This window comes from Macaca fascicularis, chromosome 4 (assembly GCF_037993035.2).
Source record: "Macaca fascicularis isolate 582-1 chromosome 4, T2T-MFA8v1.1".
Lineage (NCBI taxonomy): Eukaryota > Metazoa > Chordata > Mammalia > Primates > Cercopithecidae > Macaca > Macaca fascicularis.
This window is the reverse complement of record NC_088378.1, coordinates 162,807,658-162,830,663: the sequence shown is the minus strand read 5'-3', so window position 1 is coordinate 162,830,663 and position 23,006 is coordinate 162,807,658. Positions and strand designations below refer to the sequence as shown.

At 38.7% G+C, this 23,006-nt stretch overlaps 1 long non-coding RNA gene across 2 annotated transcripts in view; it reads right to left on the bottom strand.

Annotated features, from left to right (window-relative positions):
- Window positions 1-20,576, bottom strand: part of LOC123572884 (uncharacterized) — a 35,134-nt gene extending 14,558 nt beyond the window's left edge. For both annotated transcript variants that reach the window (XR_006697427.2, XR_012434487.1), the window contains exons 1-2: window positions 20,448-20,576; window positions 3,670-3,775 (exon numbers count right to left, since the gene is read on the bottom strand). This is a non-coding gene — a long non-coding RNA (uncharacterized lncRNA). The remainder of the gene's footprint in view (window positions 1-3,669; window positions 3,776-20,447) is intronic.
- Window positions 20,577-23,006: the final 2,430 nt, after the last annotated feature.

Sequence of the window (23,006 nt, the reverse complement as noted above, 5' to 3'; positions counted from 1 at the left end):
GACAGCATAAAAGAGTTAAAACATTATACTGGCCCTTTTCAGTTGTTTTTTTGTTTTTGTTTTTGTTTTTGTTTTGAGACGGAGTCTTGCTCTGTCACCCAGGCTGGAGTGCAGTGGCCGGATCTCGGCTCACTGCAAGCTCCGCCTCCCGGGTTCACGCCATTCTCCTGCCTCAGCCTCCCAAGTAGCTGGGACTACAGGCGCCCGCCACCTCGCCCGGCTATTTTTTTGTATTTTTTAGTAGAGGCGGGGTTTCACCCAGTTAGCCAGGATGGTCTCGATCTCCTGACCTCATGATCCTCCCGTCTCGGCCTCCCAAAGTACTAGGATTACAGGCTGGAGCCACTGCGCCCGGCCCCTTTTCAGTTTTAATCTATTTTTAAGACTGCTGACATTTCCTTTCAGGAGTTAAAATACCACCTATCAATGTGGGTTTCAAGCATGAGTCAAAAATACTCTTAGGTTTAGTAGAGCCTGCCAATAGCTCTACTTTCCCTAGACCATCCAGATAACAGGCCAAAGATGCTTCATGACTTGGGGATGAATGGTATTCGAATTCCAACCACAAAAGGCTCTCTCTAAGGAGACCTACTCCAGAAGCATTAGTGCACTTCACTGGCTTGGTCTGTGTAAATGCTCATCATATTTAGAGTCTACACCAGAATGTGGTATCAGACTGGCTCTGTTTCATAAACATCCAAGTCTGACCTCTCAAACCCTGAAAAATAGCACCTGACCCCTGGCTACCATGACTTTCTTTATAATGGCAGAGCCCGGTCAATGTGTTTGTAAGAAAGTTAAAGGAAAAAAAAGTTTTGATGGTCTTAATTGTTATTTAAATAACTCAATATATTCTGTTTACAAGGTTTTATCAAAACATTAAACATTGCAAACTTTTTTTCCAACTTTTAAGTTCAGGGGTGTATGTGCAGAATGTGCAGATTTGTTACATAAGTAAACGTGTGCCATGGTGGTTTACTGCCCAGCTCATCCCACCACCTAGGTATTCAGCCCAGCATCCATTAACTATTCTTCCTGATGCTCTCCCTCCCCCTATCTGCCCGCTCCAACAGGCCCCAGTGTGTGTGGTTCCCAACAATGTGTCCATGAGTTCTCATCATTCAGCTCCCACTTATAAGTGGGAATATGTGGTGCTTGGTTTTCTGTTCCTGCATTAGTTTGCTGAAGATAATGGTTTCCAACACTATCTGGGTCCCTGCATAGGACATGATCTCATTCCTTTTTATGGCTGCGTAGTATTCCATGGTGTACATGTACCACATTTTCTTTATCTAGTCTATCATTGATGGGCATTTAGGTTGATGCTATATCTTTGCTATTGTGAATAGTGTTGCGAAAACATTGCAAATTTAATTTATTTATTTATTTATTTATTTATTTTTGAGATGCAGTCTCGCTCTGTTGCCCAGGCTGGAGTGTGGTGGTGCAATCTCAGCTCACTCCAACTTCCACCTCCTGGATCCTGGATTCAAGTGATTCTCCTGCCTCAGCCTCCCAAGCAGCTGAGATTACAGGCACATGCCACCATGCCCAGCTAATTTTTGTATTTTTAGTAGAGATGTGGTTTCACCACGTTAGCCAGGCTGGTATTGAACTCCTGACTTCAAGTGATCTGCCTGTCTCGGCCTCCCAAAGTGCTGGGATTACAGGCGTGAGCCACCGCGCCCAGACACATCGCAGGTTTTAAATGCTAAAATAAGGACCTCAATACTTTGAATCTCTTATGATGACACTGTTTTTATCAAAGGAGTTTGTGCCCTTTCCATTATCATACATGTTACATATTACTGAATCATAATCAAGGCTTTACATACGTTGTTATTTGTTAGTGGTCTCTGTCAGCTAGAGGGCTAGAGCTCCACAAGGGTAGGGATTTCTGTCTTTTGGTTCAGTTATATATAACAAGCACCTGGAACAATGGCTGGCACATACTGGGCACTTAACATTTATTTAATGGATGGATGGATGGGTAGATGGATGGATGATTGGATGGAGCCATATTCCCTACTAGATTACTAGATTGTAAACATCCCAAATAAACATTCTAAGAAAAGTAATACATGTACTTTGTTAAATACAATTCAAACAACCTATAAGAAGAGTATGAGACTCATTAGGGAAATTTGAATAGTGAATAATTTGATGCTTTTCATAAAATATTGCTTGTTTGTTTAGGTGTAGAATGTATTGCAGTTATGGTTTACATATTGAACTACTTAAAGACACAATGATGGCTGGCGTTTGTTGCAAAACAATCTTGAGGCAGGGGAAGGGCAGTGAGAGAGATATGGATGAAACATAATCTGCTGTGAGTTGATCATTGTTTTGGGGTAGTGAGTGCATGGAAGTTTATTACACTGTCATCTCTACTTTTGCTTAATATACTTCAAAATACTTAATTGTATTTTTTTCATAATAAAAAGTGAAATATTCAAGCATTACAGAATGGCATAGAGTCAAAAGCAAGACTGTCCCATCTCTGAACTCTTACCCCTACATCATCTCATTTCCAGGTCATTCATTTAAAAAAAAAAAAATCTTAACTACAAGCACCTAAAACATACCAAGCTCTATTGTAGTCACTGGAGCTATAGTTGTAAGCAAGTGCTCACATGACAGTGTAGAAACAGATAATAAATAAGCTGATAAATATATAAGACAATTTCAGAGAGTGATAAGTGCTCTAAGAAAACAAACCAGTTCTCCCCAAAGCAACCAGTGTTTCCAAGTAGTCTAGGCATTTAGCCACACATGCGTGCGTGTGCAATGCGTGTGTGTGCGTGCGTGTGCACATGCGTGTGTGTGCGTGCACAATGCGTGTGTGCACGTGTGTGCAATGCGTGTGTGTGCGTGCATGTGCAATGCGTGTGTGTGCGTGTGCACATGTGTGAGTGTGTAATGCGTATGCGTGCATGCGTGTGCACATGTGCGTGCTCATGCATGTATCACATACCATTTTATTGCTCAGATGGGAGCATCCATGCTGTTCTATACTTTGCTTCTTTCCTTGAATAATACATCCTACAGATAAGTCTATACCCAGACTGTGACCTTTCAAGAGCAAGGGCCACATGAACTCACTTCACATCCCCAGTGCCTGTCAGACCCACAGCAGAAGCCTGATAAATTTAATGCCTGATTGAAAGTCTTTCCAATCAAAAATTGGTTAAACAACAAATACTCCGCCTTCTCACCCTCTCTGTACCTTGCCTCTCCTACTCCAAAGGTGGGATCCAAGGGAGGTTTGCAGAGTTGTGTGGTGCCTGGCATATGGAGAGCTTTCAATCAGTGTTTGCTAGAGGAATTCAGAGTGGGATGAGAATTACAGCAAGGCAAAGACTGTCAGACAAACTTCTCCTTAATGAGAGCTGGGCATCTGGTGTGCTGCGCCAGGAAGAAAATGTGTGCCGGGTCCCCAGTGTGGACAGGTGTTCTCTGGCATTTGGAAGCAAAGCTAAAGCACAGTTTATGGTGCATGCCGCATGGTCTAGGTTGGTTTTGGTTTTTTGCTTTTTGTTTTTGTTTGTTTCCTTCACCTGCTCTAGCTGCTACAGCCTTTGATAATGCTGTATGCTTGCCCTAAGAATCACCTTTAATTCTCAGCAGATCTCAGAGAGCTGAACATGGAATCACTGGGCAATCACTTACCTCATGGTTTATTTCCTGAAGAGCTTGACTCTTATAAGATCCAAGATGTCATGTTAATTTTTTAAAATGTATTATTAGTAGTCATAATGATTCTGTTGTTGTTTTTCTGGAAAACATTAATAGCAAAAAGGTCACATGAGTTAAGTGGTCACCCAGACCATTTGAACCCCAAACCTTGCTTAATCTTGAATGGCCTGAGAAAGGTTAGAGGTATTTTACTATGTTCTTAAAAATAAAATACCTGAGTTATTGATAAATACAAAAAAATTGGAAGAACAACCAATTTAACCAACTGTAAATTGGAACTTATTTACATATTTCCTAGCATTACTCATTTTGGGATAATGCCTATTTGTGTAAAGAGAGCTGAAGAACCTGAGGATATTCTTCCTGCTACTACATCCAGGTCAATGTGTGATACTCCCTTTGCTAATCATATTTATTTAAAAGATTGGATGATTATTCCAACAAATTGATCTAAAGACCCCTTTTGCACAGCCCAAGATACTTGTAAAACTCTCCTTTTAAAATATCACTAAAAGATCTCATTTGACATAACATTAGTGTTAGGTTGAGTGGGAGCTCAGGCCTATCCACGATGGTTGTGTGTGCTAGGTGAGTTATATCAGTTTGTGTGAAGAGAGGGAAGTGAATACGAGCACGCAGAACATAGCAACAGAGGCTGGAGAATGCTTGCAAGTTTGAAATAGGAAAGGAAGATACCAAAGACATTTTCCATCAAGTTAACCATCAAAATCATCATAGAAACAAGGACTGGCCAAAATGCTTGAGGTCTGCACATGTAAACACATGTCTTAGTCAGCTGGGGCTGCTATAGCAAAATACCACAGGCTGGGTGGCTTATACAACAGATATTTATTTTTTGAGATCAAGGTGCCAGCATGGTTGGGTTCTGGTGAGGGCCCTCTTCCAGGCTTGCAGACAGCCGCCTTCTTGCTGTGTGCTTATGTAGCCTTTCCATGGTGCCTTATTGTGGAGAGAGAGAGATCCATCTCTCTCTGACATCCTCTTCTTATGAGGGTACTAATTCCATCATGAAGGCACCACTCTTGTGACCTCATCTAACCCTAACTACCTCCCAAAGGACTTTTAATACCATCACACTGAGGGATCAGGGCTTCAACACATGAATTTGGCGGAAAGGACACAAATATTTAGCCCAAAATAACACTAGAGTAATTTTAGCACTTTACACATGCATTTCATTTGGTTGTTGTGAGAAACTATGTATATCAGGAAGCCCTGTACGAGTTTGCTTTGGATTGATTATTCACTTGACATTCAAGAAATATTTCTTATCATTTACTCTGTGCCTGGTGCCGTTGTAGGCCTTGGGGAATTCAGCAGGAAAAAATAGACATGGTCCCTGTCCTCAAGGAGCTCACAGTTTAATGGGAGAAAAGGAGAGACAATGAATAAACAAACAAAGAAAAAAGTAAATACAAATAAATCAATCACTTGTGATTTGGCTTTGAAGGACAAATATAGATGTAGTCCTAGAGAAAAGGACGGGGAAGAGGTGATTAGGAAAGGCCTCTTTGAAAAGGCAACGTTGAAGCTGATACCTGAAAGATAAGAAGCCTGCCCTGTGGAAAATGGAAAAGGGTTTCAGCAGATGGAACAGCAGGTGTGAAGACCTCCAGGCAGAAGAGAGGCTGGCATGTTCTAGGGACCAAAAGAAGCTTCTGTGTCTGGAACGCAGTCTATGATGGGAAGAGAACAGCGTGAGGTTGGGGGGACTGGGAGTACAAGATTGCAGGGGGCCTTGTTAGCCAAGGTAACGCCTTCATTTTATTCTAAGGATGATGGGAGCTGTTATAGAGCTTAAGCTGGGGAAAGAGGTGGTTTGGTTCATGGGATTTGTTCACTGTTAAGAGAAGCAGTCAGTAGATGAAGGTAAAGAAGGCAGGAAAGACAAAGACAAAGCCAGAACCAATTTAGATATTTTGAGTAAATCAGTTTTCTTCTAGCCTTCGTGGTTCTAGAAAACTATATGCAGACTTAGTGTTGTTTGAAAATCATTTTTTAGGTGATGAAGGGACTGTGCATTCAGCAGACGTTTGTTGAGTGTCTACCCAGATGTGTTATGTGGTGGTGGCACAAAGATTGAATAAGACAAAAACCCTGGCCACCAAGAGCACTCAGGCCAGTCAAGGATACTGACAAGCACACCAAAGGCACTCAAAGAACACATGAAGAGCTCTGAGAAGGGTAGTTAAGGAGGAGGAGGAGGACTCTGAAGATCGAGCCCTGCCGGGGAGGGCAGGCAGCAGGAAAGGTCTTGTGCAAAACACAAGTGCTACATGAGCAGATTCCTTAAGGAATGAGGACGACTTTTCCCAGGTGGATGGAGTTAGATGTGGAAAAGCAGGCAGGGGGAACAGCACACACAAACATTCAGAGATGAGTGAGCCGCGAGTCTGAAAGCCACTGTGACAGCTCGTGTGGCCAGAGCGCTGGGCCACAAAGGGGAGTGACAATGAGGATCTTCTCTACCAATAAGAGGGGAAGAGGGAAGAAAGCTAAGATGAATTTCTTTAGAAGACGTGTGAAGAACAATTTGGAAGAAGAATAAAGGCAAAGTAGAATCTGATGCAACAGCCCAGGCAACAATGCATTAGTCACATCTAAGGCAAGATGATAAGCCTCAAAAAGGTAAGACCACGTGACAGTCTTCATTGTATTCCCTTGACCACCAGGTACAAAACCAAACACACCATATTTTCTTAAATTACTATTAAATTGCATTGAGTAAATATAGCACCCTCACAGTGAGGGATCAGGACTTCAACATATGAATGAATTAGAATTTGTATATTCTAATATACAAAATGTCCAGTTCTAGATTCAGGATAAGATATTACACTACCAGAGAGAGGCAAAGCACTAGGTGCTATTTTTACATATTTATAAGGCCCAAACAGGTTAATGCATATTCTTGACATCACAGATTTATTTCTATGTTAATTTACTTTCAGAAAGCATATGTAACCATAATATACATGGGGGAAAAGTAATTTTATTCATGTGTTTGGACATAAAAAATATCATTATGCAGTCTAATAATCCCAGTTGACAGTTAGAATCATTTAAAAAAAAAAAACAGATATATTAAGAAAATTCAAGAAAAGCAACAACTACACTATGGTCTGGCTCCTCTGTTTTGTTGGGTGGCACTGATTTACACCAGCAGGCACAGTCATTTACAAGTCCATTTTGTGATCAATGCCTAGCCTATTTGCCTATATACGGCATTATGAAAAGTACAAGCAGGCCTACTAAAGAATTCCAACTGCCTAGACTTTTGCAGGCAAGCGAAAAAGAAGGATTTTTGTTGTAACCTGTTACGTTTACATTTTTTCTATTCTATGGTGACAGCACAGGTTTGGGGTCCCTGGTTAGATACCAACGTACTATACATACCATTTAAAAATTCAAATGGGGTTAGTTTAGATGTTGGTTCAGATCTTTTCCAAAATAGGAAAGGGCACTTTTATTCCTTTTGGATGATTCAAATCTTTTCCAGAATAGAAAAGGGCATTTTTAGTCAGTTTGGATAACTTTGAGTTTTTCTAGATAAATTTAATCTGTAAGGGATGAAAGTCGATCGGGAATTATCTCTGCCAATGACTTGGTCCAGCCAGTGGACGGTAAGTCTTGCTGCTTCTCCATATAACTTAATTCCCACATTTCCCTCCACTTCCACTGAATGAAAAGAGAAGATGTTTCCACCATAGGAAGCCACAGATAATTGAGAGAACTTTCTAAGATAGTTTTTCCTTTCTTCTTTTTATCCTCACTTTCTCTCCCCACTCAGAGTTTAAATAAATGATACATCTCTGGCTTTCCTTGCAGCCCACCTCCCCGCCCCTCCTTTTGGATAAGCCTCAGCTTCGTGGCCTGGCATGCCGGAGAAACTGGTTCTACACACCCAGGGGGAAAATGACAGCTTTTCACCGCAAGCTGCTCAGCTCATAAATAGCGAGGGATAGCGTCCACACACGTCCCGACCTGCCTCTTTCCAAACGCCTGTACAGCCAGCATGGCAGGAGTCTTCAGGGAACATTAACAGCTCTTTACATAACTTTCTGTAAAGTAGCTTAGTAATGTTTGCAGCCTAAACAGCCCACAGGTGAGAGCTCTGCCATTCTAATGCCTACAAGTGAATGACCAGCTCACCTGGGCGGTTCTTTCTTCTTCCAGAGTGGCCCCGGGAGACAGGGAGAGGGAGAAAAGCACAGAGCTGAGTGGAGAGAGAAGTTAGCTTATTAAAGAATGAAATGTCCACAAACCTGGCAAAGGGCCTATGATTTTACGCCTTGAGGTAAGAAAGTCAACTGCTTTTCCTGGAACTTGGTCTAAATTTCACACCCGCTTTTGCAAATGTCTGCTGTATGATGAGTTGTGTGAGCTCATGGTGGAAAGTGACAAAGTAGGTACACAGCTGATATAATTTATTTATAAATGCATGAGTGCCGAAAGGAGGTAAAATCACGCAGAGTTGATTTAGCTGTTGTGTTGTTCATGGAAAATATGTTGCATACCAACAAAACACACAGATGCACATCTAAATTATTTTAAAGATCACATTTAAACCTGGAAAATAACAGTGACTTTTTAACTTTATCACATCATAGTTCAGGCTTTAACAAAATGAATCTATGATTATTTCCTCTTGAGACTATAAGAGAAATAATGAATATTAAAATGAAGGTACTTAGTTGTCCTTTTGTATTTAAAACTACCAGGAAAGGAAAAAAAAAAAAAAAGCAGTTTAGGTTAAGTTTAAGGAAGGAAAGAAAAAGGGGAAAAAATAGATTGTCATTTTCAGATTATTATTTCATTTTAATAAGATTTTTAGGTGGTGATTGTTTTTTGCTTGTTTGTTTGTTATGCAAGCTCAACAGTATAACAACAGAACTTAAAGATCTTCAGGTTTGAGAGGAATTATTAAGGGCTAGACCGGTTTATGTATTGCTTTTAATATACATTTCACAGCGTTTACTGCAGAAATCTCTTTGGGGAAATTAGTAATGGAACAATTTCTATATTTAAGAACCATAAGCCTCCATGTATGTTGAATTAACCTATTGTATAACCACAATACTAACAGCAAGGAAAAAGATTTTATTAAAATAGGGTTATTGCACCTTTTTATTTTTCTCTACTCCACTCAGCAGAATCTTAGAAAACTCTGCCATAACCTTATCTTCAAACATAAAGTGATTACATGCTTTTGATATACTGTGTTTTTGCTTTTGTTGATAAATAACTTTCCTGTAAGAAATGGATCATGACAATCAGAAATTAGATAATTGTAAACAAATTATATTTTACTGTTTTATATAAAAATACAACCATGAATATGAAGACACTTAGAAACACAAAAATAGTAAGTTATATTTTCCATACTTCAATATATAAAAACATCCAGAAGAAGAAATTTGTTCAAAATTGGGAAACAGTTCCTTGTCTGTAAGGTATAAATCCTAACTTTTTAGCAAATGTATAATTCTATATTTTGAAAAATATTAAAAATTAAAAATTGGTTATGAAAATAACAGTTTGTATTATTGTGCAGATTTATATACAATGGGAATCAAATGAGAAAGAAAATATTATATTCTTATTTGTATAGCAATGAAAACAACAGAATAAATCTGGAATTAAAGCTGGTCTTTAAAACAATTTCAATGTAAAGTTAAAGCATTTATTCTACTGCATATATTTTATCATCTATATAATGCCTAACTCTTGCACAAGTTGAGCTTTCTGCAAAGATCAATATTTAAAAGCTACTTTCTAGAGACACTACTACTCAAGATTTATCATTAAATTTATTCCTTCTCCCTTTCCATCATGGATAAATGTTCTTGAGATCTAGAGAAAAGAACTTCCTGTTTCCTCCAGAAAGTAAGAAAACCAAACCAGAAATAAAGAAGAATGAAATATAACAACCCAATAGAAAAAGTACAGAAGTCATCTGTAGCTATACACTTTGGCTTCAGATGAAGAGATAAGCAAATTAAGACCTCCCAGGAAAATCCATGCCACTTCTTACACAAAACCCAAGCCACTACTTGGACATTGAGTTAGTTCAGTGTAGACTTTCTGCCAGACATAATGTATTTGATAAAGCTTCTGGCTTTTTATCTTCAGACTTGGTTTGCTATATTAATTCAAGAGTCTGAGGAATATGAGAAACAATGGCAATATTTCAAAATTTTTCATTATCTGTTCTTGGATGTGTCTTCATTTGTCATAACTGTAGGGGCTGTAATAAAGGAGCTGCTTCTGTCTTTTCATATAAATTTGGGTTTATTCTTTCTCAGTACTAGTTTCAGTCTTGGACTCCCCTGGCCTAGGGACAGGGTCTGCGCTCCTTCTCACCCAGATACCCTCAGCCGGATGTATTTATTACTTCCCACACCAAGACCGCCTTGGTCTCTGATCTTTCCAGCCTCAGAACCCATCTCCTCACCTCAGCTATAATCACACCATTAGTGAAAGGGTGAGAGAGCGCCAGACTTTTCCAAACCGAAAATGATCACAAATTTATAAAAATCACAGAGCCAAGATTATGAAAAGCACAGTTTATAGTGGAAGCCATTTCTATGTTAAAAGAAAAACCTTAGACAAATTAAATTTACCACAGTTTAATTGAGCAAAGAATGATTTGTGAATCAGGTAGCCCCTGAACCAGAATATGTTCAGAGAGACTCCAGCACTGCCTCCTGGTCAAAGAAGAATTATGGACAGGAAAAGGCAAGTGACTACGGAAAAAGGAAGTGAGGTTGCAGCTGGGTGTTTGCCTCATTTGAACACGGTTTGAATAGTTGGCCACCTTTGAATGGCCGAAACTCAGTGATTGGCATGAGAGTAGGTTACAGTCTGTTTACACATCCAGTAAGGTTACAGTTCACTATGCACACTTAGGCTGAATTTAAAATGCATAAGGAGGTAGTTTTAGGCCAAATTTAATTTAACACCTGTTGAAAAATACAAAAATCCTAAAGCAGGATTCACTATAAATAGTTTCTAGAATTTCTAGAATTCCTTTCCTTCCCCTTCTTTGTGGTTTTGCCTATGTTCTTCCTAAAGCCAGGGAACATGCCAATTAGGATTGAAAAGGCCACATTCTTATCAGTCTTTGGTAAGGCGTTGTTAGCATAATAACCAAAGTTATAAGAGCTGTTTGATATTAACAAGAGAAAGAACTGTCTTGTAGATTTTCACTCAAAAGGATGCAGATGATCACCCTTCCTGCTCTCATAGTCATCAAGGGAAAAACCACAGTGTATTTACTGAATGATGAGTTTGAACCCTAAAATAAAGGCTAACACCAAATGGGCAGTGGGGAGTATGACACGGAGATCTCAACAGCGGACTCGCTAATGCCCTTGGGAGGGAGCATCTGAATGGGCAGTTGACTCCTGGACTTTTACATTGGCTGGCTTCTCTTCCTAGAACCCTCTTCTCCCTTTTAGGTATATAAAATACTCTCACCTTCTTCAAGGCTTTGCTAAAATGTTTATATTTTGATGAGGCCTCCCTTGACCGTGCTATTTAACATTGCAAACCACCCTTCAGTCCTCCACTATAGATTCCCTATTTCTTTCTACTACCAACTTATCACCTCCTGACTCTATACTCTATTACACTAGATCATGTGCTTTTTTATTAAGTTTTCATTTATAGTTTGTCTCTTCCCAACCACAGGAGGATAGACTGTTTCAGTTTGTTTTGTTTATTCATGTTCCCTAATTTTTCCAAGCACCTCTAACAGAGCCTATGGATACTGTGAATTTCTCTCTACCCATGGACTCCATACCTCAGGCCATTTCAAATATTACAAGTATAATTAAGTAAGGGGTTACATTTAGGTTATCATCACCAAAAACAAACCAAAAAAAGTCACCATGGCAATAAATAGCATGAACAACTCAGTCTACCATTTTTAGTCCCTTAGCTTTAGTCCCAGAGTTTTCAATATCTATCAGTTTCCCACCAATCCCTACACTGCTACCAATAACTGAGATTTCCTTTTTCAATTTGCAAGTTATTGCTAACAAGTGATCATTGATTAACTATGCTCATTAAGCAGTCTATTGAAAAGAGAGAACCTTAGAAAAACAAAAATAAATATAAAAGGTCATCTCACCATGAATTACTGCCACCACACCACCGAAAGAATAACAATGAGAAGAGGGGAAAGAGAAGAAAGAAAATGGCAGAGGAAGATAACAGATGTTAATACATTAACCAGTTACATTGGAAAATGATCCTCCTAAATGCTGTTATTAGTTTATATACCATAGCTATCAACAGTCATACTTCAGTTTTTTTGTTTGTTTGTTTGTTGGTAATTCCAAAGAAAAAGTGTGAGATAGAAAAAAAAATGAAAACACATCATGAGATAGGGAGAAATTTGAGGTCTCATGTTGGCAAATGGAATGTTCATTATGGTTCTTAACAATTTAGGTAACTTTTTCACTGACACTTGGAGAACAGAAAGTATTTTTTTAATTATGCCTCTAAAAGCTAGAAGATGTAATTATAGCACTTTCTCCTCACTTGTTAATGTTTGTTCTTTTATTTATTTATGTATTTATTTATTTTTAAGACAGCTTCTCCCTCTGACACTCAGGCTGAAGTGCAGTAGTATGATCACAGTTCACTCAGTGTTGACTTCCTGGGCTCAAAAGATCTTCCCACGTAAGCCTCCTGAGTAGCTGGGACTACAGATGCAGGCCACCACCCTTGGCTAATTTTTATTTATTTATTTATTTATTCATTCATTCATTCATTCATTTTTATTTTATTTTATTTTTGTTTGTTTGATTTATTTATTTATATATTTAGTAGAGATGGGGTTTTACCATGTTGTCCAGGCTGGTCTGGAACTCCTGAGCTCAAGTGATCCACCCACCTCAACCTCCCAAAGTACTGGGATTACAGGAGTGAGCCACCGTGCCCAGACTGTGGTTGAGATCTTATGTCCTCTATATCTGCATTCAATATAACTTCTACTGTTTTGTTTGGCACAGATATACTTTGTTAAATTTATTATCAGATGGTAACAAATATCAGACTGATTTTGACAACTCTTGGGTTCTCGAGTAAGACTTTGAAATTCATGAAGAAAAAGCATTTCCAGTTTTCTGCTGCAGATCATATAAATACTAGGGTGGAGTCTAAAATCTCCTGCCTGTGAACTGAGCCCATGACCCTGCATAAATCATGTGAACTGCTCTGGTTCACATAATTCTGTGCTTGCTTATAAATACAGCTGAAAGACTATTAATTTCTTCACCAGGCACCGGTAAAGGAGAAGAATGGGGACACTTCTTCCTTCGGGAGCCAGGGCAAAGGATGTATAACCAAAGCCAATGTAAACTAAGGCGAAGAAGCCAGTACTGTCACTTGCTACTCAGCACCTGTTTAGTTATTAGTAGATATTAGATGTGTCACTGTAAGATTCTAGGCAAAGGGCTAGAGAGAAGATGCAAGAAATGTTAGCCCTGTGGGTTAAGACTCAGTAGAATGATTTGAACAATATTCAAAGAATGAATGAATGGATCAATGAATCAATACATGAGAGATCCAAAATGCAAATATTTAAAAATCAAATAGGAAAATAAATAACTCTTTGAGTCAATTTCAAATTTTTAGCTCCTTAAAATTTAAATAAAGTTTTCACCTGGGTGCAGTGGCTCGAGCCTATAATCCCAGCAAATTGATAAGCTGAGGCAGGACAATGGCATGAGGCCAGGATTTGAGACCAGCCTGGGCAACACAGTGAGATGCCATCTCTAAAATAAATAAATTCATTAATTAAATAAATGAAATAAACTCAGCCAGCATGTTGGGCCATGCCCATAGTCACATCTACACAGGAAGCTAAGATGGGAGAACCACTTAAGCCCAGGAGTTCAAGGCTGCCGTGAGCTATGATTGCAGCACAGAACTCCAGCCTGGGCAACAAAGCAAGACCCCAACTCTAAAAATAAATAAATAAATAATAATAATAAAGCTTTCCCTGAAAATTAAAAGTACAGGAAAGTGACAGAGGAAATAGAATTTATACAGGTATTTAAAAGATTATTATGTTTATTGCGGCAATTTTATAGTAACTGAAATTAACAGAAACCACAAAAGGAGATTAATCAAATTATAGTACTTCATACAATAGAATACTACACAACTGTAAAAATAATGTAAAGAAATTTTGTACATCATGGGAAAATCTTTTCAATACAATGTTAAGTGGAAAAAAGGTCTACAAATGAGTACATATATATGTATATATATAATGAGTATATATACAAATGAGTGTATACAAATATATACTACAAATATGTACAAATATATACAATTGTGTATATATACAAATGAGAATATATATAATGAAGCCATTTTTATAATTAAGAAAATAAATGTGTATGTGTATATAGATGTTAGTCATTATGTCTCTTAACTAATTATTCTACTAATGTGTATTTATAACAAATATGTATTATAATTGTCTTCTTAAGAAACAGTGTGTGTATATATATGTGTGTGTATGTGTGTGTGTGTATATATATACATTTTTTTTTTTTAAATGTTGTTGTGGTGGTGAGCAGAATAATGGTTCTCTAAAGATGTCCACGTCCTGATCCGAGGAACCTGTGACTGTGGTGTGATGTGTTACACAGCAAAGCAAAATTAAGAATGTGGATAGGGCTGTGGTTGTTAATCAGCTGACTTTAAAATAAGATTATCCTGGATAGGTGCAACATAATCACATGAGTTCTTAAAAGGAGAAGCAGAGGGTTAGAGAAGGACAGGAGAAAGACTCACCTGTTCTATTAGTCTGTTTTCACACTGCTATAAATAATTGCCTGAGACTGGGCAATTTATATAGGAAAGAGGTTTAACTGACTCACAGTTCAGCATGACTGGGGAGGCCTCGGGAAACTTACAGTCATGGTGGAAGGCAAAGGGGAAGCAAGGCACCATCTTCACAAGGCAGCAGGAAGGAGAAGCGTCAAGTGAAAAGGGAAGAGCCCCTCAAAAAACCATCAGATCTCGTGAGAACTCACTCACTATCATAAGAACAGCATGGGGAAACTTCCCCCATGATTCAATTACCTCTACCTGGTCTCTCCCTTGAAAGGTGGGGATCATGGGGTTTATAGAAATTACAATTCAAATAAGATTTGGATGGGGACACAAAGCCTGACTATATCACCTGCCTTCACTGGCTTTGAAGGCGGGAGAAGGAAGCCACAAGCCAAGGAATGCAGTGGTCTCTAAAAGCTGGTAACAACCCTCAATAGCCAGCAAGGAAATGGAGACCTCAGTTTTACAACCACAAGGAATTGAGTTCTGCGAACAACCCCAGGAAAGAGCAAACAGATTGTCCTCTGGAGCCTATAGGAGAAGAATGGAGTCAGCCGACACCTCGATTTTAGTCCAGTGAGATCCATGTGGGGTTTCTGACCTACAGAACTCAGATGATTAGTTTGTCTTGGTTTAGGCCTCTACATTTGTGATCCTTTGTTATGGCAACAAGAGACAACTAACGCCATCAGAAAGGGTTTGGAAATGCAGAGAGGACAAGGAGAATTAATTTCACAAACGAGGAAGACTCAGTAGAAATACACCACGTATGAGAGATTCAATAGGATCAAAGATTAATAGAAGAGAAGTGAAAGAGACAAAGTTGGAAGGATCCAGATTAGAGAAAGCCAGAGGTGCAAATCTGGATGATAGGGAAGTCAGAGAAGATCCAGGTGGTGCATGTCAGCTCTCCTCAACCTTAGAGGGATGCACCAGAAAGAAGCTGCCTTCCGAAAATAAAATGGAAGGCTGCTGGGGTGGTGGGGAAGGGAGGAAGAGACTTTCCCTGGGAAATAGGGAGGACATTTTCTAAAGGCTTAAAGCAGCCCCCTCGTGGGTACTGGTAGTCTGGAAGGCTAAAGAGAAATTAATTTAAAGGTGGCCAGTCAGCAGCAAGCCCTAGCAGAAGGAATCTGTGCTAAGCTGAACAAACAGCACTCATTGGCCCCGGAGCCAATTGCTGGGGTGAGCCTCATCCATTGATGGAATTGGTAAAAGCTACATGTAATCACGATTGCAGGGAGAAAATGATAAGCTAGTCCCAAAGCTCCTTCATCCTCAGTCTTTTCATTGTTCCAGTTTAGGATTCAGCAAGCAGGAATGGCTACAACCATTTAATCCTTACTTCAAAATGAGAGACCTGTGTTCTTCCAATTTACTCTGCCATACACAAGCAGTATTTGTGTAAACAGCAGCTTATTGGTCTTGCATTTACTCAAATCTAAAGAAAGTGAATGACTATATTGAATTTTTTTTCTTGTTTGTTGCTTCATTACATGAAGGTTGGATCAAAGCCTACATTTAATATAAATAAAAGTTGATCTGCTAAAATATTATGAAAAACATCATTAAATCCCAAGAAAGTAGCCATTTCTAGAACCTAAAATTTTCTGTTTTTCTGATAGACTGCCAGCAGCTCTTTGTTTAGATTAGAATTTAGTGTCTGCCAAATTGGAAACTGTAGAACTCAATCTCAAAAGATTTTTTTTTTTTTTTTGTAAACTTAATGGAAGACTCTAAGCAGCTCTCCTCAAATATTCACCCTAGTAAACAAATGAGTATTTTCTACATAAAAATTCTGTGAATTTATAAGCCAGCTACTCCCCACAAAGTTGTGGGGGAAGGAGGAACAGAAGACAGATCCAATGCAACCTTATTTTCCGGAGGCAATTCCGAGGATTCCTGGAGTTCTAGAATAAGGTGCCTTGGGGAGGAATAAAATTAGAGATGATAGAGTTGTTACAGGGCTCCAGCCTAGAGCATGACATTCAGCCCAGCATACCTAAATGCACCTTGAATCCAAATGAAGACCAGACCATCACTGCTGCACCATGCTCTGATGCACAGGAATCAGGGAGATTTCCATGGTCATGGAGAGCTGGCCATGTGTCAGGCCTTTGCCAAGCACTTTCTCAAATACTAATTTATTCTCAAGAACTGAAGGAGGCAGGTCATAGTATCCCATTTTTGTAGATGAGTAAACCTCAGTATAGTGGATAAGGGTTTATCCCTCTTCAACCACATGGTGTAAAGTAAACCTCCAGTCATTCTTGGTTCCACTGTCCTGTTTGATTTCCTTCAATACGTCTATCTTTACCTGGAATTATTTTGTCTATTTGTTTGCTTCCTTGTTCCCAGATTATGCTTAATAAATATATATGGAGTGAATAAATGAATTTGCCCAAGCCCCACCAATTGTTGGTACCTGGAGTAGAATTTGAACTCAGCTCTATCTGATTCCAAAGATAATTACATGCTTAAAGAGTGTTTTATTTATAATCCCAGCACTTTGGGAGGCCAAGGCAAGCAGATCACAAGGTCAGGAGTTCAAGACCAGCCTGACCAACATGGCGAAACCCCGTCTCCACTAAAAATACAAAAATTAGCCTGGCGTGGTGGCGTATACCTGTAGTCCCAACTCCTCAGGAAGCTGAGGCAGGAGAATTGCTTGAACCCGGGAGGCAGAGGTTGCAGTGAGCCAAGACTGTGCCACTGTACTCCAGCCTGGGCGACAGAGCGAGAGACTCAGTCTCAAAAACAAAACAAAACAAAAACCCACCATTGTTTTATTTTAAAAGAGCTACATAGATATTTACTAATGAAATGATATGATGTCTGAGGTATGCTTCAATATAATGTGGGGGTGGGGGAGTGTGTACATTGAAACAAAACTGACCACATGTTGATAGTTGTTGAAGCCAAGTGATAGGCACAAGCAGGTTTATTGCAATATATTCTCTCTTCTTTTGTATATGCTTGGAATTTTCCATGGTAAAAGTTAAATTTAAAAAATAAACAGAACTTCAATACATTTTTAATTTCTGTCCTTTCTTCTCCTGCTACAATCGTTATTGACAGTCCATTCTCCTTCTCATCCTGTAGTATCTAAACAATTTCTATTCCCCTTCCTGCCTTTTCTCCTCCATTTCTCTGACTTATGTACAGTAGACAAAATTTTTATTTCTCCCTGAGCACTTCTACATGTAAAATATTGCCGCATTCTCAATTCTATCTACTAACCAAAAAGCAGGAATTTAATTCCAAAACTGTTTATGTGCAAATCAGTGAGTTTATATACAAGTTTAATATATTTAATGATTTTAAGGAAAATTTAAAATTCATGTATGCAAACAAATTGCAACACAGTACACATCTGACTCATTGTTATTTAAACTCTTAAACATAACTTATATCATTATTCACTAAATGTTCTCCTGAGGTAAGCATGCAAGCGGTAATACCTATTCAAGGCAATTGTAGGAAATAAGACTGGATTTAAACACCAAATAGGAGAGAAATTTATCGTTTTTGCTTTCATTCTTCTGATTTCTACTGTCTTTCCAGCAGTATCGCTGGGGCAAGTGCTACTGATTTCTCAATGTATTTCCATTCTGTGATTCATCCTTGTCACTTGAACCCAAATGATGTTGGAACAGCAATGTGCCCAGCCCCAGATGAGATGTTCACTCTCTCACTCTCTCATACCTCTAAGGATAGATTTGTACAATCATCTGGCTAACAACATATACATGAAAGCTCACTTGTGTTCTGGAAAACCTTTAACACTTGCTAATGAAAAGGAGACAGCAGTAGTTAGCATATCTCTCTACCACCACCATCTAATACACACACACACACACACACACACACACACACACACACACACACACTCTCTTACTTTTCTTCCCATCTTGAATGTAGATGTGATGACTGGAACTACAGCAACCATCTTGCAGCCATGAAAATGGAATCAAACAAACACAGGATGACAGAGTGGAAGGAGGCAAGAAGCCTGGGCACTTAGTGGCATCATTGCAGGATGCCATTGAATCAATGCCAGCAGCCATTTACTTCTAGACATCTGTTTATATTCTTTACATCAGGCCTTTTCAATACCTGCAACCAAATACATTCCTAACTGATATCATAATTTTTGCTGAAAACATTTACCTGCAGATTAATATTGATAAATTTAACAGAAAATCAGATTTGAAGATGAGGAGAGATGCTAAAGTGGATGGGCTTACACACATACATGCATAGACTTGTTCAGCTTGTGAAATTTACCCTGTGGCTTCAGGCAAATTTCCTGAGATTCTGTTGGGTGTTTGAAAACACACAAGCCTCCATTTACTCAAAAGACTGTTTCATTCAGTAAAATGGGTACTAATCTAAACAGTGGAGAACACAAAGTATTCTATATTTTGCCATAAATAAAATTACACATTGTTAAATAAAATGTATGCAAAATACATTCATTTTCTGCTCCTTCCCTCATGTCCACCTCATCAGTTTCATGACCTCTCCCCACCCCCAGCTATCATTCCTTTTTCAGCTTGTCTTTTATCTTCTCACCCTGATTGCTACCCGCTAACACCTGATCTTCAATTTCTAATTCCTTCTCCCCAGAAATAATTGTTGGATTTTATGCTCATCCTGCATCCGTTATTAGATCCTTTCCTTTGCTCGGTATTTACTGAGCACTTACTATGTGCTACCATATGAAGGGTGGGGTGCTGGCAGTGTACCAATGAGGCCCCCTGTCTGGTAAATCTGATGCTGTAGAACCTCACAAATTCTCTCTTAAATGATATCTCAGGGTAGTTATTTATGCATTGAATTTTACACTTATGTGGCTGAAACTAATGTATATGAAGAAATCACAATTTTTTTAATGTTTCAAAACTTGACATTCCAGACTTGCTACTGCAAGGAAATAATTGGCAAGTGACCTTTAGATGCTTTAGTTGGGTGACAAGCTTACTTGGATGATAATTCAAATGGTTCTGCATGTTTAATATGTGCTAAAAAGAAAAAGATATGTTTGAGTATTTGAAATTCTTTCAGAGGGTATCAGCAGCTTAGAAAATACTAGGTCTGAGCAATATATACAAACACACATATATACACATATACACACGTGTTTGAAAAATTATAGACTCTTAAACTTAATTCAAGCTTAGATATTAAAGTCCAGTTCTATTCTTTGACACAGTAGACAACTAAATCCCAAAAAGGTTCAGTGATTTAGTTAAGATTATAAAGCTAGCAAATGTGTTAGGTTCAATTATTTCACTCATAGAGGAGGTTTACTATATAGGAGTCCTCAAATCATGACTGAAAATGGGCTCTCTGGCACTCTTGGAAAGAGAGAATTTTAGAAAAAGAAAATAGAACTCAGTCTGTTATTGAGGTAGAGGGGCTGGTGCAGCTGGTTGGAACCATGGAAGAACGAAGATGGGCAGAGCTATCCGTCTTCTGTTTAGTTTTTGAAAGACAAACATATAGACACCATGTCATAACTGTACCCGTAACTGTGGTTCAGGGATCGACTCTACAGTTAAAACATTTAAGGAAGAAATTGTAATATTTTTTCTGAAAATGCAACATGCCCTGTTTTAAAGCCCTGCTTAGAATGAAAAACACATAATTCTGCTGCATCTATGACTAAATAGTCTTTGAATCTAGGAATCAAATCTAGCTAATTTGTAACCTCTGTGTATGAATACATCAGAGGTTTCATGGGAAACATGAGTTAGAAGAGTTGAGGCTAAAGAGAGGTTACCAATTTGTTCCCCAGTTGACATTTCTTGGAATTTTTCTCCATGTAGTCATCACTGCGTTGGAATGTAGGCATGACATCTGAAACGTACCTTGCACAGAAGATCTCAAAATGGCATTGTAGATCTTTAGGGAGTCTCTGAATGTACCGTACTCCCAATGTCCACTTTGAGGAGAGAGGGCCCATCATTTTCATCAGCCGCTCAAGGAAGTCTCTGATCCTAGAAAAGTTAATGATTCTATTAATAAACTTTGTGACTCTGAACTCACTTCGTGGATAGAAACATGGTCAATGCGTAAAGGAGGCCAGTGCACAACTGGGCTTCTCCCAGTTTCTCTCTCAAGGCAAACAGTAATTTATGCCAAGCAAGTAGAAAAGAAATACGCATTTCACTGATTTTATTACCTTTTCCTAAGGGTAGGGCCAAAAGGTGAAAAAATTAAGTTGTCAACAGGTACAATTTTGTACTTAACTTGTAAGAGAGTGAAAGTGTAGACAACATGGAGTGTAGAACCCACAGATAAAATCATTATTTTATCCAGCACCAGCAGAACCCTCACAGCACCGTTCCTCGCCCCGGCCACAGTCGCCTAGGGTAACGTGTGAAAGTGTGTGGAAACCATGATTAATGGTTCTTACTTATCTCCTATTAAAATGCCTAGCGGCCTTCGAATATAGGTGCCTGAACGTTTTAAATTTATTAATTTATTTTTATTAGAATCAGTGTATCCTGACACTAAATTGCTTTAGCACTTTGCAAGAATACTAAACTAATTTATAAAGTAAGTTTTTCTGTCTATGCATGGCCTGGGCATTTCTTTATAAAGGATTGAACTTTCTTTTTTATTCAGAGCTTTTATTTTTCCATGTATATGAATTATTTCCCAAACTGGCCATTTTCTTCTACCTTCCTCACTTCCATATGCATTTTTGAATGTGCCATGGGATTTTTTTAGCATTATGCTGCCTGCGGTTCACAGAAAAAGGATACATTTGACTTTAAATAGAATGAAAATGATATTTTTCACACTTCTGTTTAGTTTGTGAGACTGCAAACACATAGATATCATGAATGCTACGTAAAACTGATTAACTCAACAAACATTTATTTATTGTGTACCTACGAGGTGCCAGGAACTGTGAATAATAATAGGAATGGTAAAAAAAAAAAAAAAAAAAAAAAAAGCAGGTTTTTACCATGAGTGCATTATGCCAAGTTTTGTGGTACATTCTTTATGTTGACTCTCTGATTTAATTCTCACCATAATCCTATAAACTGAATATTCTTTTATTTTTAAGCCTCACATTACAGATGGGGAAACTGAGGCAGAAAAGGTTAAATCTATTGTCCTGAGTCTTGCAGCTAAAAACTGGTGGAGCTGGGGATTTGGGCTCAAGCAACCCCATCTAGACCCTCCATGTTTATACACCTGACCGTCACGGTCTTACTCTGGAGGTAGCACAGGAAACAAAACAGATGGAGCTAAAAAAAAAAAAAAAAACAAATAAATAAATAAAACCACACAGAGCTTATTTCTTTTTTGTTTTCTAGAGAGCAACCCAGTATTATGGAGAGAGTTTTGAGACACATTATCACTTGATTCATATTTTTAAAAATAATATAACAAAGGGTAGGCATGGTGGCTCAAGCCTTAAAAAATTGCCAGCATTTTGGGAGGCTAAGGTGGGAGGCTTGCTTGAACCCAGGACTTCAAGACTAGCCTGGGCAACACAGTGAAACCCCATCTCAAAAAATAAGAAATAAAAAATAGCTGAGCATGGTGGCACATGCCTATAGTCCCAGCTCCTTGGGAGGCTGAGATGGGAGGATCACTTAAGCCCAGGAGATTAAGGCTGCAGTGAGCCATGATCATGCCACTGCACTTCAGCCTGGGCAACAGAGTGAGACCCTGACAAGAAAAGAAAAGAAAAGAAAAGGAAAAGGAAAGGAAAAAGAGAGAGAAGAGAAGAGAAGAGAAGAGAAGAGAAGAGAAGAGAAGAGAAGAGAAGAGAAGAGATGGCGAGAGAGAAGGAAAGAAAAAGACTACAAAGAAAGAAGCAAATTATGAGCTTTGAAATTTTTTTCTCTATGTCATATACTTCATATTACACTCAAATCTGTATTTATTAAATCATAGTTCAGAATATCTGGAATCTTATTAACCATTCCCATAAATTCTGGCATACTCTTTCTTAATTGAGAGAAGGGAGGAAATCTAGCTAATGCATTTTCTACTGCTAAATTGTCACCAAGGGCAGAAATGAATTGAGAATATGAAAATCTATGGGGAAGGTCTTTAAGAAAGAAGTACAACCACTAGAAAAAAATATGTATGTTTGTCTCGCTCATCCGCAGCCACTCTGGCTTTTCACCTGTGATACGGATGCGGTGGCAGGGAAGGCGAGCATCGGAGGTACAGCATCTCTCCGTGGTCTGTGCAAGGCCGCAGGTGTGCACCTCACCACTTCGGAGCGCCGGCCGGGTGCCATGGGGAAGTGTCAGGACACCACATGAATGAAAGGTGCTTGCCAGGTTGCCAGACTGATAAGAGGAGAGTAAACACTATCTATTTCAAAAGGAAGCTTGTTGTGACAAGGTTTTTGGCCCATGTTCACTAAAGGATGATGTTTTCAGAGGAAAAAAAAAAAC